Raw genomic sequence first — 6,000 nt, forward strand, 5'->3', positions numbered from 1 at the left:
TTTTACAATCATCAGCCCAGAACTTCCCAGAGACTTGTGCATGCACGTCATAGGGCCCACTTTATGGCACTAAAGTCTCAGGGAATCGTGACATAACTCATGTATGCCATTAGTGTTGTCACTCGCTAATTTTCCAGGACTTTTCTGCCTCTCGACACTCCGCCCCGTCACTGAAACAGTAAGGAGTTTATTATCTTAGCTCCGACCCCTTTAAAATCAATGGTGATAGCATAGTTCCTGGATGAAAGCTACTTTGATTGGAGCTGCTACTTAGGCCATTAGCTAATAGGGCTGGTGGGACCTTTGGTGAGCTGGCAGCAGCATGAAGAATCCATCAGCAGTTCAAAAAATAACAGACATGCACATCCTCTGATCGTGAAAGAGTTTTGAAAGTGACCAGTTTTGGGAGTGCACGGAACCTCTACATGGATGCAACTTTCAAATAACAAGGCAATAACAAAAATTAGAGAAAAGAAATGATTTACTTGCACCAGGGGTTAATGACTTAAGCAATTTGTTTCTTTATAAAGTCAGAGGGATTTTAAAAAATGCTGCTGATCTGATTGTTTTATTTTTGGCCATTTAGTGGACTACACCATCAACTTTGTCCCTTCTCTAAAGATCTGGGCAGAACCGCTCTGGGGATCTTCACCAGGGTGGGATCTTCAATTTGACAGAACTGTCCAATTGATTTATGTCACAGAAGCAGCATTATTCAAGCCTCTACCATATCGTGCAGATGATTCGCAACTTGTCTGTCTCCCCAAAATAACCATTGGCCGGAATTTTACTCCCCCCAAAAGAGAGGACTGATTGCGGGGGTAGGGGGGTGCATAAAATGGAGTGGGAGGCTGGGAGATGGGGGGTGGTCTTTCCCGATCTGCTCCCGCCTCCACTGCCAATTCACATGGGGCGGCAGTGGCGAGAAAGGGCCCGCCCACCCCAGGCCAATCAAGGCCTTAAGTGACCAACTAACGCCCACTTACGTGCCTCTGCCCGCTGCCACGGGGATTTTACGGTTGGCTGGCAGATGGCTGAGGCCCCAGAAAAGCTGCCTGATAAAACTAGACGGCCTTCTGGCGACCTGGGGGGGGGAGCCCTCTTGATCGGGCACCTTGTGCCCCACGGAGGGCCACCCCCGAAGCCCCAACCGCCCCAACGCCCAACACTCCCCCCACCCCCCCACCCCCCTAACTGACCTCTCCTTGCCTTGCTGGGGCCCGACCGATTGCTCCCGGTGAGGCCCCAAAAACTTACCTCTTTTCCGGTGATGTGCGTCATTTTCATTCTGAAGCTGGGTTGCAGTCCCAGCAGTGGCCACCACTCCCGGTGGTGCTGCTGAGACTAAGAGCTGCCGGCAGCTCCATTCGGCAGGACTTCCTGCCTTAATGGGGTGGAAGGCCTGCCCAAGACCAATTAAGGGCTTGGGGACCATAAAATCCGGTCTAGGGACCATAAAGTCCGGTCTGGATCCCCAGGCCCAGCAGAGGCGGGATCACCACCAACCTTTCAGCCAGTGGACGGCTCCCCCCCACTCCACCCACTGTAAAATCCAGCGCATTGTATTGCTCAATATACAGGAGTAGCTAACATGGAAGGATGATTGAGAGAGATTAGTGGGTAAAAGTAGCAACCTGCATTTATATAGAACCTTTAACGTAGTAAAATGTTTCAAGGCACTGCACAAAAGCTTAATCAGACAAAAAATTGCATTCTTATATACAGAGGAAGTAAAATACAAGGAAGTACAAACAGGGGATTTGTGTGAAAGATTACTTAATGAGCACTGTGCGGTGCAGGCAAATGAGTCAGGCCCCTGATATCAGCACAGAACTCTCCGTTTAAAGTATATGTCATTCTGTTCACGGAGTTAATGTAACAATTACAATTCTCTTGGTTTATGCCCATTCTGTATATCGGGCTATTTGTTGAACTGTAAATTACATTGCTATATTTTCCCACATTCAGTTGTAGCCCAAGATGCTGAGTTTCCTTTTGTTTTATTCAGTGATCATGTATCTGACTGACCTATTTGTATTCGGTACCTTGCACGTACAGAAGGCTGATAGACCTTTAGCCAGGCCGCTGCTGATTTGCTGCTTTGCCTCGCTTTGGTGTATTCTAACTTGAGATGAGACGTTAAACCGAGGCCATGTCTGCCTTCTCAGGTGGACATAAAAGATCCCGTGGTACTATTTCGAAGAAGAACAGGAAGTTTCCCCTGGTGTCCCAGCCAGTATTTGTCCCTCACCCAACATCACTGAAACATATTATCCGGCCATTATCGCATTTCTATTTGTGGGAGCTTGCTGTGCGCAAATCAGCTGCTGCGTTCCTAACATTACAATGGTGACTACACTTTGAAAGTACTTAATTGGCTGGCAAGTGCTTTATGACATCCTGAGGCCACGAATGGCGCTATATAAATGCAAGTCTTTCTTTGTTATGAAAACAGGAAATTTTAGTGCAACTTAGTAGAGGTGAGAATGACGACTAGATGGCAAAATTTACGGTGTTACGGGAAATTGGAGGCCATATAAATTCTGGATGTAGACTTGAAAAGAAAAACCTTGCAGGGCTATGGGAAAAGAGCAAGGGAGTAAGACTAATTGGATAGCTCTTTCAAAGAGCCAGCACAGGCACAATGGGCCAAATGGCCTCCTCCTGTGCTCTGTGATTCTATGTAAGGTGGGGGGAATTGAATGCTGTAACTTCTCAGCCACAGTAACCAAAATCAAAAATGGCCGTCACCATTGACCAGAATTTCTCTTCTTCTGTTCTTGGGGCTAAGGAGAACTTGGGCGAAATTTCGGCCCTGAGTCAGTAAACTGACTGACATCTGACCCAAGTTCAGTCACTTCAGGGCTGGGATTTCCTGACATCTGCTGTACACTCGAGGACAGAAAACCCATCAATACATCGATATTCTCAGGATTTGTCAGCACGAATCTCACAAATAAAGGCCCAACTCCATGGGAACCAGGAGGACATCCATTTGCATGTCCATTGTGTAGATTTAACCCAGCCGACAAAAATAAACATCGCCAGCCCCCTTGGGTAAATAGAGCTCATGAGTCAGACTCAATATTGCAAAACAAGTTTACACAAGGAACACTCTATTGCATTTGTGTCCTGAAACTTACCATCTTTTACAGATGAGGTTATTTTCAAAAGAACAAATAAAATCTGTCGTGTGGGGCTGAGCTTTTCAAGCAAGGTTTGGCGCTGAACTTTGCCAAGGTAACAGATCCTAGTCAGGCCAATGCAAGACTGCGGAATTAGCCTCAGTGCCCCCATGCCTGGGAAGAGAGCAAAATAGGGCATGGCTCCTGTTCCCTAGTTGCCACCCTGCTAGACTGCGTGGACGTCAGCTGAGGACAAGCTGTGATACTCCCATGGTTGAACAGCCTGCTAACATCTGCTGCCTAATCTCACATTCAAAGAATGACAATATGGGCAAGGTAGCTGGGGCTGCTTGGAACTCTGAACCCATGCTCAGCAAGAAACGGCACCTTCAAAATAAGACAGAAGACTGAAGGGTACGGGGGGGTTGAAGGGAAGGGAACTGATGTCAGTCTGATACTGATAAATCAAACTGTTCAACTTCATTCACATCACGGGACACGTCCCCACAGCAGATACCATCAGCAGTGACAAACTTGCAACTGACAACAATTAGGAGGGCAAAAGCTTCCTGTATTTATATTCATAATCATGTCTTTTGAAAAATAAAGCAAATTAATTTGGTTTAAACATTCCCATGAGTTAAAAGCAGACAGTGCTGACTGGGATTGCAACTTGAAACTAAAATAACATCCTGTGGTTCATTAATGCAGTTGGAAATACCGAATCTAATATTGTTGAGGTTACTTTATAACCCTAGTTAACAGGTCCCCTGGCCAGTTCACAGACTCTTCACTATCGGCACACTCTCCGATCACCCCACTCTCTCTCCCCTCACTCTCTGAGCTTTCCCACTTTACCTGCTCTCTCAACTCTCATCCTGTTCCTTATCCTATTGCTCCCTTCTCCTCTTCCCTTTCTGTCCCTTCCCCTCAAATGTTATTCCCAGGCCCAGCTGTTCACAGCCGGGGAATCTCTCTCTCCTCTCTCCCCTCTTGCCTGAAGTGCTCACCTGAGTGTTTCTTGCTCTCTCGGGCTCCCTTCAAGTTGTGTCTTGCAGTAGCTGCAACTGAATTCTCAGCTTTGTGAGGCAGCCGGCTCTGAACACTAATGGGTTTTAATGATTTCACCCGAGGCTTCTCAGTAGCCCCACCTCCTCCCTTTCAGGACACACCAGTTTATTCAGGAGCGCAATGATTACCAGCTGCTGCCTTGCTTAGGGTACCAATCAGGACCCTGGCCTCACCTTACCTGCCGAGAGCAGCTAACATCTGGCTGGGTCCACGGCTTTGGGTCTAAGGCTTTGACAACATTGTCAGCATCCTATCAACCCAAGCATTTCTAGTCAATGATTAATCAAAGTCACAGCATCACATTCCACATCACAAGTTCAATGCCCTACGTTTTCAATACGAGAAAGTGACACAGCTGAATCCTTATCAACAGAACACAGACCTGCCAGGTTGTACCAGTTTGTGTAAGGGGGACGGGAGCGGTTTTGTAAAGGACTGACTGCATTTACTTGACTCATGGCGTTATTGCAAAGCTGCTCCACCAAGCTACACAAGGGAACTCACTCCAAGTTCTATTTAAAGGAATTATTTCATTCTAATTTAGGAAAGGTTTTTCCAAGCACTTTTAAGAAGGGAGGAGAGTAGGAACGATACATCATGAAAACCTCAAATGCAAATGATGATACAATTATGTAACTTACACCCAAATTTGTTGTGTGTTTTTAAATAAAGAGTACACACTTGTTCATGAAGGTATTCCCTCTTTGAAGGAGTTACAAATTCAAACATTTCCAGCCAGTCTTACAATGTTGTACCAAACAGGGACTGTTCTGTACTGTAAACAATAATCTGTTGGTGCTGCAGGTCTAGTCATGTGATCCACTATACCAGGGGTATAATCACATGTCAGTGGGGTCAGCTGGTTTGTGGGTTATTCAAGGCTGAATTCTGATTGCAAGATTCAAACGTTAAGAGAGAAAGAAAGAATTTGTATTTATGCAGCATCTTTTACCACCGCAGGACATCTCAAAGCACTTTACAGACAATGAAGTACTTTTAAAGTGTATTCACTGTCATAATGTAGGAAACATGGCAGACAACCTGCACACAGCAAGCTCCCACAAACAGTAATAACAACAACTTGCATTTATGTAGCACCTTCAACGTAGTAAAATGTCCCACGGTGCTTCATTATCAAGCAATATGATAATGAGCTAATAATCTGTTTTTAGTGATGTTGTTTGAGGGTTAAATATCAGCCAGGATGATGGGAAGAATGCCCTGTTCTTTGAAATAGCACCATGGATCTTTCATGTCTAGCTGAGAGGGCAAATGTGGCCTCGATTTAACACCTCATCTGAAACACTACACCTTCTGCCAGTGGCGCACTCCCTCAACACTGCACTGGGACTGTCAACGTAGAAAATGTGCTCAAGACTGTGGGGATTTGAACCCACAAGCTTTAAACAAGTGGTGAGAATGCTACCACTGAGCTAAAGTTGACATTGGTTAAAGGCATAATTTAAAAACTGCTGAATCTTCATTCTCATGGTTCATTTTCAGGGTTTATCATTAAGATTACAAAACAGTTATCTCACTTTAGAGAATAACAGCTGTGAGGCTCAGTAAGAGAGAGAAATCTTATCTTTTTCAAGCACTGCAACTGAGGATGCACAGTCCCTTTGTATATGGTTGAATTCACAGAGTACATGCCATGCTCAAAACTAGCAAAGGGATATGATAAATGATGAAGTTCCATATAGTTCGTCTGCTGCTATCCTGCTAGTCTCATGATACAACACTAACGGAGTTGTTGACTAATTACAACAATCAATCTCTATCAATTAGTATACAACAGACCCAG

At 45.2% G+C, this 6,000-nt stretch overlaps 1 protein-coding gene across 4 annotated transcripts in view; it reads right to left on the minus strand.

Annotated features, from left to right (window-relative positions):
* Positions 1-4,447, minus strand: part of LOC137347082 (protein eva-1 homolog B-like) — an 89,545-nt gene extending 85,098 nt beyond the window's left edge. For 2 of the 4 annotated variants that reach the window (XM_068011140.1, XM_068011136.1), the window contains exon 1: positions 4,375-4,447. The gene's annotated coding sequence lies outside the window, so the exon portion shown is untranslated. Of the gene's footprint in view, positions 1-4,135; positions 4,253-4,369 lie in introns of those variants that run through there. The other 2 variants (XM_068011138.1, XM_068011137.1) reach the window with 2 other exon arrangements.
* Positions 4,448-6,000: the final 1,553 nt, after the last annotated feature.

The sequence above is a fragment of the Heterodontus francisci genome, chromosome 31 (assembly GCF_036365525.1).
Source record: "Heterodontus francisci isolate sHetFra1 chromosome 31, sHetFra1.hap1, whole genome shotgun sequence".
In the NCBI taxonomy this organism is placed as follows: Eukaryota; Metazoa; Chordata; class Chondrichthyes; order Heterodontiformes; family Heterodontidae; genus Heterodontus; species Heterodontus francisci.